We start from the raw sequence: 13,796 nt of genomic DNA on the forward strand, positions 1-13,796 counted from the left end.
CCAGGTCAATTGATTTCATAATTAATATTACCTATAGGCACAGTAAGTACACAATTGATATAGCAAGTTCCAGTAAAACATTACTATGTCTACATGCAGACAAATGCAAATAGATCCATATTTATCACCCTGCAGAAAACTAAAGTCCAAGTGGATCAAAGACCTCAACATAAAACCAGATACTCTAAATCTGTTAGAAGAAAAAGTGGAGAACAGCCTAGAACTCATTGGCACAGGAGACAACTTCCTGAACAGAACACCAACAGCACAGGCTCTAAGAGCAACAATCAATAAATGGGACCTCATGAAACTGAAAAGCTTCTGTAAAGCAAAGGACACCATCATCAAAACAAAACGACTGCCTACAGATTGGGAAAGAATCTTCACTAACCCTTTATCTGACAGAGGACTAATATCCAGTATATACAAAGAACTAAAGAAGCTGAAAAGCAGCAAACCAGGTAATCCACTTAAAAAAATGGGGAACAGAGCTAAAGAGAGAATTCTTGATAGAGGAATATCGAATGGCAGAGAAACACTTAAAGAAATGCTCAACATCATTAGCCATCAGGGAAATGCAAATCAAAACGACCCTGGGATTTCACCTCACACCCATCAGAATGGCCAAGATGAAAAACTCAAGGGACAACACACGCTGGAGAGGTTGTGGAGAAAGGGGAACCCTCCTCCACTGCTGGTGGGAATGTAAACTGGTACAACCACTCTGGAAATCTATCTGGCGCTTTCTCAGACAATTAGGAATAGTGCTTCCTCAAGACCCAGCTATACCACTGCTAGGTATATACCCAAAGTTTGTTCAAGTACACAAAAGGGATATTTGCTCAACCATGTTTATAGCAACATTATTTGTTATAGCCAGAACCTGGAAACAACCCAGATGTCCATCAACGGAGTAATGGATACAGAAATTGTGGTGTTTTTACACAATGGAATACTACTCAGCAATCAAAAATGAGGAAATCATGAAATTTGCAGGCAAATGGTGGGATCTAGAAAAGATCATTCTGAGTGAAATATTCCAGAAGGAGAAAGACAAACATGGTATATACTCGGTTATATAGACCTATAAGATATGATAAACATAATGAAATCTATACACCTAAAAAAGATAATCAAGAGAGCAGACATGGGGTAAGATGATCAATCCTCGTTTAGAAAGACAGATGGGATGTGCATTTAACATATGACAGGAGTCTACTGAAGGCATCTGAAAGACTAACTAGTAGTGTTTTCAAAGCAGATACAAAGACTCAAAACCAAACCTTTGGCAGAGTACAGGGAATCATATGAAAGAAGGGGAGTTAGTATGATGAGGAAAGGATAGGAGCTCCACAAGAACCAAAGATATCTGGGCACAGGGTCTTTTCTGAGACTGACATGCAACCAAGGACCATGTATGGATATAACCTAGAACCTCCGCTCAGATGTAGCCTGTGGTAGCTCAGTAACCAATTGGTTTCCCATAGTAAGGGGAACAAGGACTATTTCTAACAGGAACTCAATGGCTGGCTCTTTGACCTCTCCACCCCAAGGGAGGAGCAGTTCTGTTAGGCCACAGAGGAGGACTTTGCAGCCAGTCCTGAAGATACCTGATAAAACAGGATCAGATGAATGGGGAGGAGGTCCCCCCTCCTCCTCACTTGGAAAGGGGCACGGTGGAGATGAGGGAGGGAGGGTGGGATTGGGAGGAAATGAGGGAGCAGGATACAGCTGGGACACAGAGTTAATAAAGTGTAACTGATAAGAAAAAAATAAAATTAAAAAAATTTTGAAAAAAAAACTTTACTATTACAGCAACAGGCAAGGGATCAACTTTGGTCCATGTGCTTTTATTTGCAGAGTCTATTCTTTGGTATGATACATTTTCAGAAGAGTACATGTCAGGATGGCAATCTTAGACATAAGAAGAAGCCTATAGATATTGTTAGGGATTCCTGCTTTTGTTTAACAATCATTTATTCAACCAGGTATTGTTTCAGGAGATCAGCAAACAAAGCAGATAAAATCCCTTGCCTAAGTCAAAGGTTTCTCGAGGAGGGAACCTTTAAGTTCCTTTCCTTTGCTGAGTATATATAGGCAGTATAGCTTTGGGAGAGGGACCAATGAGGCCTTCCCTTTCCTGGGGGTATCTAGGTAGTTAATGGTTGCCAGTGTAGCTAGCAAGTATAGCCACTGGTTTGTTGTTCAGTAAACAAACCCTCACCCATGCTCACAGGAGTGACCCTAGTGAAATTCATTGGGTCACCAAAATCTAAAGACATGAACATAGAAAAGAGGGACTAGTTGGGATCAGTAGGGGTAGAAAGAGAAGAAAGGAAGGTTATAAGGATGAATATGATCTGAATGCTTTATATACATTAATGAAAATGTCATACAGAAATATATTATTATACATAATTAACATATGATTAAAATACATAACAGATCAGAGTTATGAGTTGATGACTGATAAACAACATGATCTAGAAATCAACACACTCATTACTATGTTATGCTCTCTGGTTTTGTATCAACTTGACACAAGTTAGAGTCATGAGAGAGGAAGGAACCTCAGTTGAGGAAATGCCTCCATGAGATTTAACTATAAGGCATTTTCTCATTTAGTTATCAATGGGAAAGGGCCCAGCCTATTGTGGGTTCCTGGGCTTATGGTCTTGGATTTTATAATAAAGCAGACTGAGCAAGCTGTGTGAAGCAAGCCAGTAAGCAGCACCCCTCTGTGGCCTCTCCATCAGCTACTGTTCCAGGTTCCTGCCTTGTTTGAGTTCCTGTCCTGGCTTCCCTTTGGTGATGAACAGCAATGTGGAAGTGTAAGATAAAAATTCTTTCCTCCTGAGCTTGCTTTTTTGTCATGGTGTTTCATTTTAGCAATAGAATCCCCAAATAAGACATATTAAGTGTTGAAAATAGCATATTAGGGGATAGAGAGCATGTGGGGAGTACTGGGAAGATAAGCTCTCACAGAGGATCATTGTCATTTCAACAGCAAGACATGTTCCTCGGGAGAAGCTGTGTTCTGCAGCTCTTCAGTTACTGGGTACCTGTCAAAGTTGTGTTATGGTTTAAGGGTGGAAGAAGATTTCTTCTTAAATTCTACTCTTATCAGGATCCTAGGTTTTTAGAGCTGTGAACATCACAGGAGTTTCTCTAGTTACCTTTTAAAAACACTTTCCCTTCTCTTCCTCTCCTGGGCTGCTGGACCCTTGATGTATTATTTCTTGAGCTCTACTGAGACTATTTCCTCTCTCATCTGAGAGTGGAGTCCTGGAGGGGCAGGCAGTGGGGACAGTCTCTCTAGGTAGGCAAAGCTCTGGTTTTAGGAACAGAACAAGTTCTGGATAGATTTTACATACTTACTCATCTTCAAATGCTCCAATCCTTAGGAGCTCTTTCTCTGATGTTCTGCCTTGAGTACCTGTTAGGGTCCTTGGAATGACTCTGGTAGAAGTGTGGGGACTCCACAGAACCACCACACAATATTAAGAGTGTCTTGTTCCTGATCTAGGCCACCTCAGCCTCCAACAATTCTGCCATTGCCACCAAAATGCTTTTATTTTTTTATTTTTATTTTAGGGGTCTGGTTGTTTTTCCTCAGAGACACATATTTTAGCTGTAGCTCTGCACATGCCTCAGTCTGTATATTTTTGGCTTGCACTTTATTTTGAAGCCTGCATTTTTCCAGTTAAGCCAAGAAAAGTCATTGGTGTTCAATCTGCCTGGGTTTTCTTGTGAAACAGAGAGACTGTATCTACGCTCTCCATTCACTGTATCTGGAACTAGAAGTCTTGTGAAGTCTTTAGGACAGAGGCTTAAAATGCTTTGAATTTTACTTTTATCCACATATTATTATCTAAGTATAAATTGCTCAGAAATTGAAGTTCCATTATTTCTGTAGAAATTGAGGTTCCCCCATTAGTAGCAGAATTTAGGCAGCACAATCATTAGCAAAATAACAGCAGGTTCTATCCTGGGGCCTATGACCTCCAAAACCATGGGCTTTTGCTCAGGATTACAGAATCAAGCATAAAATTCCCTCTGGTGGAATAGGCATCAAAACAATCGAGAAGGTGGTAATTTTGTTCAAACACCGTTATAACACTGTATTTTAAAATTAGCTTATTAGCTAGTAGATTTCCATAAGGCTTTTTCATAAAGCCTTAGTTTTGGTTAACCCATCTTCTACCTTCTCCTGTATCCCATCCTCCTACTCCCTACCCCCTTTATCCTTTCAGTTCCATTACTCCCTCATTGTCATTTCACATATGTTCTGCAATTCTTTAATTACAGTTAAGTTGAATTGTAGGGTAGTCAACTTCTCAAACTCCCTTTTTTTTAAGTGAGCCCTTTCCTTGAGCCTCTGACTTCCCCCATACTCCCTTGCCCCTCCGTGCTTAACTCTTTTATCCCCTGCCACATTATTGTGTCCTACCACATTACTGTTATTTTACCTACAATCTGCTCCTCCCTCTGTTAGCATGACCGTTCTCCAAAGGCCCCTTTCTAACCTCCTTCTTTGCACTTGTGATCCATGTTATACACACAGCCATAGACCTGGGTTGCTCTCAACCTCAGTCAGAGGAATTTCTTTATATAGTGGGCAGAAGTCAATGGAGGGATATTTAACTGGTCAAAGTTCCAAGAATAACGAAACTGTGCTCTGCCCTAAATGCGACATCTATTCTAATCCCACCACCACCATCACTCAGGAAACATCAAGAAATAAGAGGCAGAAAGCATATATAAAGCCAGAGAATGGGGAGGAGTGTTGTCTTCTGGACATGACATGGTCAATGCATGACTTACAGCAGTGGTTACCTACACAAGACCTATCCAAGATGAAGCCAGACAAAATTGCAACTTGAGTGGGCAGGTCCTCTTCGGGTCCCACCCTTGGCAGAGGAGCTCCTGAGATTGGGCAACTGTTGAAGGAATCTCTTGTATATTGTGTGGATGCAACATATGTCAATTAAAAAAAAAACTATGGCCTATAGAGTACACAGAAAATAGGTAGGCCTTCTGGTAGGCAATAGGGATTTGGGGATGGAACCGGGTGCTCCAGATTTGACTGACAAGGTCTTAGGAGGATGGATACACTAGACATGGCACCTGAACTCAGGTACTCAGCTACATGGCAGAACTTAGATTAATATAATGGGTTAATTTAAATTGTGAGCTAGTCAGATAAAAGCCTACCTATATGGTCTAAGGATTTGTATAAAATTTAATGAGTCTTATGAGCCATTATTCTAAGAGCTAAAGGATGGGAGGAAAAAAAAACCCACATGCAACATAAATGGCATCCTAACACTATAAGTATTTGTCAGGGGAAGAAATATTCATTTTTGAGGGTATGGCCATTTGTATGTTTACCGTGCTTCAGTGGATGACCTTCTATCCCCCCATTTATAAGCTCGCAGAATTAATTGAATTAATGTCTTATATAAAAATAAATTAAACTGGGAGAAAGACATGTTGGGGGAGTAATGAGGGAGTTGGAGGGAGGAAACAGGAGGATATACAAAAAGATTTCATTGTGTATATGATTGGCATTCTCAAAAATAAAATAAAAAACATAGAAATAGCTTGAGCAAGAAGGTTGATGACAATTTGTTAGTGTTTGAAAAGAAAATCAGGACTGGCAAGGTGGAAAACCCAAACAGGGAGAAGAAGAGAGAAAATTGTGCCTTTTGCAAAGAAGATTTTCATAGATGGTGGAAGGGGATGGCCCTTCAGAGAAAGAGTGAGAAAACTCAGAGCTTTATGTAAATCATGCACAGACTCTGGCCAGTATCTGAAAGAAAAAGACACAGGTGGAAAAGGAAAAGTTATACTTTATGAGATAGAACTCAGAAAAGCAGCTAAGCAGACAGGCTGAGCATTGAGAATTAGTAAGCTCCTGCATCAGTGGAGGAGCTTCTAGGACATACAAGCACATTATCTCATTAAGAGGATAATTATTCCTCCCACGGCCTTAGCATGTCTTCAGGTAAGTCATCTTTCCAGGGGTAAAGCCTCCTGGGGAGGTGATTGATGGGCCCAACTGTATTATCTTTTTGTTTGTTTGTTTGTTTTTCATTTGTTATTATTTAATTCAATTTACATCTTGGTTATAGGCTCCTTCCTCCTCTCTTCTGTCTTACTCTCTCTCCCACATCCTCTTCCTCTATTCCTGAGAATAGGGGAGCACCACAACCTAGACGTCCTAGCTCATTTATTCACATGAGGACTGAGTTAAGTCTTCCTCCCCTGTGACCTGGTAGGGCAGTCCCATCAGGGAGAAGTAATCTAAAAGGAGGCAACATAGTCCATGTCAGAGGTATCCCCCACTCCCGAACTAGGGGCCCACATGAGGCCTAAGATGCCCACCTGCTCCTTATCAGTATAGGACCTAGGTACAGACCATGCATTGTGCTTGGTTTGTGCTTCAGACTCCATAGGCCCCTCTGGGCCCTGGTTGATTGGCTCTGATGGTCTTCCTGTGGAGCTTTTACCACATCTAGGTCCATTTCTCCTTTCTCCGTCTTTTCCAGTAGGTTCCCTATGCTTTGCCCAATGTTTGCCTCTGAGTCTCAGTATTTGTTTTGAGCCATTGGTGGGTGGAGTCTCTAAGTGGACAGCTGTGGTAGGCTCCTGTCTATAAGCATATCAGAATATCATTAATAGTGACAGGGGTTGGCTCTCTTCCATGGGCCTTAGTGTTGGGCCCAGCATTGGTTGGACATTCTCTCAGTCTGTGCTGTACCCATTGTATCTTTATCCCTGCAGGTCTTGTAGGTAGGGGACCTTCAGGTGGCTCAGTTGGTAAAGGACCAGCCCTTCGGTCTGGATTAATTCCTTAGGGAGGGGACAAGAGTATATAAAAATCTAATCTTTGGAGCTGCTCAGTGTCATGTTTACCTCAGGGTTGAAGATAGGTAAGTCTAACCAGTGACAGTAAATTGTTTTGGACCAAGAGGACTAAGGAAGGATAGTTGTGGCACTTTCCTTTCTAGTGTTACCAGGGAAATAGGAGGTAGAACCTAGAGCTTACTGTGAGGGAGGGTTCATTCTCAGTGGCCCCCAATGCCACTAATCTTTGTGTAGCCACTTGTCATTAGCAAGCTAAATGGTTATTTGCAATCCAAAGGGAGACATGTCCACTTCTCCTATGACACAGCTTTAAATGAGAAATGGGCATGGGGAGAGGCTCCAGAATACTCAGGGAAAGTCAGAGTAACCAGTGTTTCCTGGCTCCTCTCCTCATGGGTTTTCAATCTTTCCATTACTTCCTTAAACTGGTTATTGGCTTAAACTCCCTATTTGAGATTGCTGGAGTGTTGCTTTTTCTTCCTGAATTGGTTTTTACTGACACAATTTCAAGTTCAAGAGCACAGAAAAGAGCTATTATTTCTCAGCCTTCTTCAGAATCCTCCAAGTGATGTCCCAGTTAGGATGCTTTTATCTGAAGCCAAGAGCAACCTGAACAGTTGAATTCAAGGGCAAGAAAGCAGGGCAGGTTGTGGAGGGTGCACTTGGAGGATTACGTTGTAGCTCACCAAACTCACCATGGAGACATTATCAGCTGTGTCAGGGGTTCAGGGTCAGGTTAGGAGACTTGGGAATGAAAATAGTCCGTGGGAGGACTAATACTGATTATAAACTTGACAGGATCTGGAATACCCTAGAAAACAAACCTTTGACATGTGGGTGAATAAGTTTCTAGGTTGTGTTAATTTTGGTGGGAATATTCACCGTAAGTGTAGACAAAAGCATCTCATATGCTGAGGTCCAATAAGACACAGCATCGTTTATTTATCTCTCTCTGCTTCCTGACTGTGGGTGCAAATCACGTTCTATGAGACACTGTACCTTTGAGCTTTGAGGCGAAAATAAATTCTCCCTTCCTTAATTTGCTGGCATTATTTATTTGTTTTGTTTTGTTTTTAGGTATGTTGTAACAACAACCAGTACAGTGGCTTATACAGCTGGAAATAGCATGCAGGGTCTTGTTTGGGTCTCTTCCTTTAGGGATGTACTCTATTTCAGCAAACTGATAGTCTCTGGTTCAGGAGAAGAAGCCTGTTTACGATCCTGTCCTGCAGCCCCAGGTAACCTTCCATGGGGAAGAAGAAGAATCCTTCTGAGACAAAATCATTAGGTCAGTTTAATTTTTCTACTCTCAAAAGATGAATGGCTTCACTGGAGTTTGTTCTTATTGTCTGTGGGCAGGGAAGCTGAGGCTGGGCATTCTTTCCTGGTTGCCAGAGTACTGGAGAGTGGAGCCAGAGGAAGTGGCGCTCCTGGAGAGCTGAACTCAGTGTCTCAAAGCACAGACAATTCTGTTTCCCCTGGGGAAACGTGATACCCAGACATATATGCTTGTGTTATGCTACTAAGGTCAGGCAAATAGAGTCCACAGATGATTGATTTGTAGTGTGTGTGTGTGTGTGTGTGTGTGTGTGTGTGTGTTTGTGTGTGTAGACGACAGCACAGCATCAAAGTCCTGCTCTATTGTTCTTTACCTTGTTCTAGGCAGACAGGATCTCTCACTGAACCTGGATCCTAGCTGGTGGCCAGTGAGCCTCAGTGATCCTCCTGTTTCTACCCCTCACAGCACTGGGATTACAGATGCTCATGGGTGTGTAAACTGACTTTTCACATGGGTGATGGGGATTTGAACCTAGATTCTTATGTGAGTATAGCAAGCACTCTCATCCACTGAGCTGTCCTGTAGCCCTCCCTAAATATATTAACTGCTTCGCCAACATTTTTGCTTTGTTCCCCACAATTCTTCAGAAAAAAAACAAAAACCTAACATTACTTCTGTTTCATGGAAAACAAACATGAACAAGGCTCCTTTCTTCCAGTGCTCTTAACTGTAAGCCAGGAAGGTGACAGCAAAATCCTCTGTGTCTTGTGGATCTGGGCTTGTCATCAGTTAAAGTACTTAGGATGCTATAAACAGCTTCTTAACTGCTGAAGTTGTAAGTCTAACCAGTGACAGTAAATAATAACATCACTGTCACCAGCTGCTAGGAAGTGCTGAGAGATTGACAGGCAGATCACAGTGTCTGTCACAGATGTTTGAATGCAACAGAAAGAGATTTTGTAGGATGCTGGGAACACGGAAAAGAGAATGGGAAATGTAGGTGTGAGACCAGGAAGCAACAAGTTCCCAGGATGGGGTCGAAGAGATGGCTTTTGAGTTAGGAACATTTCCTGTTCTTTGGAGAACCTCAGTTTAGTACCTAGCATCCATATCTGGTGGCTCACAACTGCCTGTGACTCCAGTTCCAGGAGATCTAATATCCTCTTCTGGACTACATACAGGAATGTGCATGTGACACACACACACACACACACACACACACACACACACACACACAATACTAATAAAAACTTAAAAAAGATTTCCAGGGTTGATAGTCTCAGTTTTCCTTGTCTGCCTTTAGGCTTACAGGCTTCCACTCTGTCCTGTGGGGAGACTATTCTCATGCCTTAACACAGAGTAATGAAGCTTGGAGAGGAATCAGTTAAGGTGATCATAGTGCCTGCACAAGGACCTGAGTTCCATTCCCAGAATGTTAAATAAGTCAGACATGTTGGCACCAGAGACAGGTATATTCCTGAGGCTTGCTGTCCAGCTGGCATAGCCTGGTTGGTAAGTTCCAGGCAATTGAGGGACTGTTTTTCAAAATGTAAGGTGGATATCTCTGAGAAATGACTACTAAGGTTGTCCTCTGGCCTCTACACAAATATGAACATGAGTATGAATACGTTTGCATGCACATTCACACACACTTAAACCCACAATACTAATTTACATAAATGCACATGTGTGTAAGAGAGAGAAAGAGAGAGAGAATAATAGAAATGGATGTATGTGAATATGAGCATGTACATTTAAAAATGTTGAAAATTAAGCCCATTATGCTGCACAAGGAATATAAAGTAATTTTAAAAAGTAGCTAGCATATTTAAATCTTCCCCAGTTGGCTCTTCTGTATTCTTTACATGTGCTGAAATAGCAGACATGCTGCTGAAAGAGTACACATACTCCATAAAGAGCTGTAATTATTATGTCAACTAAAAGAGAGGAACAAATGCTGAATTTGTGGGGTTGTTGGGGAGACCAGACACACCCAACAGTGGATAAAGACCAGGTGTGGGCAAACTGGTGAGGCACAGCTTACATCTAGTGAATAACCTTTCCTGAGGCGTGATAGTGCCTTTTATTTCCAGACTGTCTCTGGGTACTTCTGATCTATAAGGATACCGGGTAGTTGCAAGTCTGAAGGTATTCCGTCTCCACTTCTTGGAAAAGTTAAGTAATTCCCGATAAGAAGTGGATGTCCAGGCACTGGGTGCTCACTCAACCCATTAGCCTGGGACTCTGAATCCCTACGGCCACCCCATAGAGCATCCTGTCTCCTCTGTGTGTGCTTGTCATAGATGTGGTCAAGGTGTTATGGCCCCAGTGTCACTGACCAAAGGACAGAAGTAAACAGTAGAGGGGAAGAACTAGATATTGTGTTACTATAGAAGACAAGGCTAGATGGTTTTGGTTTGGATGTTGGAAGAGAATATAATTTGGAATTTTTAGTGGTAGTTTTAACAAGTAAGCAAGATGGAGAGGGAGAGACAGAGAAATAGAAATATGGAAAGATAGTGAAAAAGAAATAGATAAAAGGAGAGACAGAAACAGACTGACAGAAGGAGAGATAGCAAAATAGAGAGACCAAGGGGCGGAAAGGGGAGGAGGAGTACAAATTTCAGTTATTGCATATTAATATTAATTGTATGAGACTCTGGCCAAACTTCTTAAACTCTCTGATTATTTTTTTCATTCATTAGATGAGACAGACATTCCTGCCTTTCCTGTTGAGTAGATGAAATTGCGTGATAAGAACTGAGTGAACATTAACCTGTAGCCAATGTGCTACAGGTTATAATATACACCACGTTGGCTGTGATATTCTTATTGAGTGCTTATTGTGAGCACAATGAGCAATCTTGTTCTCACCCCTGGCACTCAAATGCAGGGCAATGGTAAGAGCTAGAAGTGTTCCTGATGTTGGGCTTCGTTCCAAAAGTTTTATGTTTTATGTGCCTTAGCTAATGCCTTCCCCAAAACACACTGACACACTGAGGCATGTAGTAGCTATCATCTGTCTATCTATCTATCTATCTATCTATCTATCTATCTATCTATCTATCTATCTATTTATCTATCTACCTACCTACCTATCATCTATCTTACAAAAAATGGAGTATATTTTTGTTTTGCCATATTGTTAGAATATTAAAAATAAAATAATGCAGACAGAGTCAGAAATTTTAGAAGGCATGATTAAAAACCGATTTACTTATTTCAGGCCCATCACAAAATTACAAATTTAAAGCCAACTCCACTTTGCATAGTATGGAGAACACAAATCCAGATATAGTGTGAAGCCAGGTGTCTAAAACATCAGTTCGAGCTCAGCAAACTAGCCCCTGTATAGATCAAATTTGACTTGCAGAATTTTTCTCTGTGGCCCTGAGCTAAGAATGGTGTTTGCATGGTTAGAGAATTAACAACAACCCAGGTGCAACAAAGGACCCTATGTTTCCTATAACGCCTCAGTCATGCTATTCTGGCTCTTCAAAGAACACGTTTTCAGACTTTGCTTTATCAAGTGGGTAGAGGGTCAGTGCTGTGCAGCTGTGAGGCCAAGATCATGTGCATCTGATTTCCTCTACAAGCAACCTTAATGTTTGCGAAAGGGACCCTCGGATGATATTTTCCAGATTCTTTTCTTTCCAGATTTTTTCTCCTTCACCATTATTAAAACTCATTTTTATTTCTTTTCCTTGGCTTGGAAGCATTTCTAATTTTCCATGAATTAAGGCAATGATAGGTTTTGTATCCTGAAATTTATTTGCTTTTGCCAAATGCTCTTCTATCTTCTTTCATGGTAATAAAATCCAATGCTTGAGTAGGCTCTGATACCAACCAGTCTTCTGGCATGTTTGGGTATAAGTCTGGCAGTGTAGTCCCCTAAGCTTTACTTTTCCTTTGTTCATTCTAGCCAAGAGTTCAAACTCTGGAGCAAAATTCTGACAAGATCCACACTGAGAGAAATAGAAATTAACCAGTGGGGTTTCCTTTGTAAAATCTTTTCATTAAAAGTCTAAGGTGTTAAATCTATATGGATGCTTGGGGTGCAAACTCAAGACCCCAGATTCTCAGGAAATAAACGTCCCTATTCCAGCCACTGTAACTATAATGCCAATAAGCTTTACTTGACTTTGGGGGATAAAAGCTTATCTCAGAGTATATTTTTCCTTAGTTATAAAAAGATTGATACTGTTGGCAGTCCACGCTGCCCATATTGATCAGTCCAGTTAATTTCCTGACCATTCTTTTCCATTCTGGCATTAAGGCCTGACAGAGATGATACCATGGAGACTAGAAATCAACCATCCAGGTTTCATCATGCTTTCTTTCTTTAACTAGTTGGTTGAAGGTGGTGAGTGTAAGCGAGGCCACTGAAGGGTTTTATGATCCTCTAGGCAATTCAAATCTGTTCAATGGAGTGATGTCTTTCATGCTCACAAGTATGTACAGCAGTGTTGCTGGATAAGCATGAATGTTAGACAGTCTGCACACTCCTTTATGGACTGTACAATCTACTGTACTGACCTTAAGCTGATCATAGGGAAGCAATGATGCTCTTTGTCACTCTGTCAATAGAGTTTGACATGATGGAAAGATGGATGCCAAGGTGCAAAGAAGTCAATAAATTATGGTTCTTTGTCACTAGCAGGACAATTTTGAAGTTTAAGCATGGTAATATAGGAATTACCACTTTCTTTGGCAATGGCCTATAAAACATGGACTCTTCCCTCTGTGATGGATTTTATATTATTTGATTCCTTGTTCTTTAAATGTTGCTAGATAGACATAAAACATAGAGATCACTACAGGTTTCTGGTGCAGAGGAGCAGTCAAACCTTCCAACTTGAATATACTTATTTTTAAATAGGTTAATTTTTTTTCAATTCAGAATCACTTAGATTTTCATTTTTCCCAAACTGAAACTATGTGAGCCAGTGATGATATACTAAATGATCCACAAGTTTATTTGCTGAAAGCTATCAAAGTGTCAAATCTGTGGTAGAGAGTACCACAGATATAAATAAATAAATAAAGCACAGAGGAGCTCAATGGGTTACCCAGAGTAACACAGCTACCTTAGTCAGCCCTAGGAAAATGCCCCCATGAAATCCAACTGCAGATATAACAGTCTTCACCACCCATTAGGCATAAAACCTGAGGGGTGTCCAGCAACAATTCACTTGAAATGCATGTAGCCATCTTCATAGAAAGTTACTGTGTACCTTAGTATGTGTGATGAAATTATGGGCTCGAAGTACAGCATTTGGCTGAATATCTGGGGAGATTTGACCAAAGGTAGGTGTGACAGTCACAGAAGAAACACAGGCTCAGATTCCATCAGGGTGGGGGGATTCTCAGTGATGTGTGGGCAAATTACTAGATGCTTGGTTTGAGAATGGGTGTTTATGCTAGAGAGAAATGGATAGAGAAAAAAGGGAGAAAAAGAGTGAGGAAGATAGAAATAAAGTGGAAGGGGGAGAAAAATAGAGGGAAAGAAAGAATTGAAGAGATAATAAACAAGAAACAGGAACAAAAAAGGAAGCAAAGAAAGAGGAAGAAAGAGAAAGGGAGAAAATGGAGAGAAGGAAACAAGAAAAATGAGAGAGAAGGAGGAGGAAAGAGACAAAAGGGGAGA

General features: G+C 41.0%; 1 pseudogene; it reads right to left on the minus strand.

Moving 5' to 3' along the window:
* Positions 1 to 5,771: 5,771 nt before the first annotated feature.
* Positions 5,772 to 13,796, minus strand: part of LOC129673433 (dnaJ homolog subfamily C member 10-like) — a 9,404-nt pseudogene continuing 1,379 nt past the window's right edge.

The sequence above is a fragment of the Psammomys obesus genome, unplaced genomic scaffold (assembly GCF_907164565.1).
Source record: "Psammomys obesus unplaced genomic scaffold, mPsaObe1.curated_primary_1811, whole genome shotgun sequence".
In the NCBI taxonomy this organism is placed as follows: domain Eukaryota; kingdom Metazoa; phylum Chordata; class Mammalia; order Rodentia; family Muridae; genus Psammomys; species Psammomys obesus.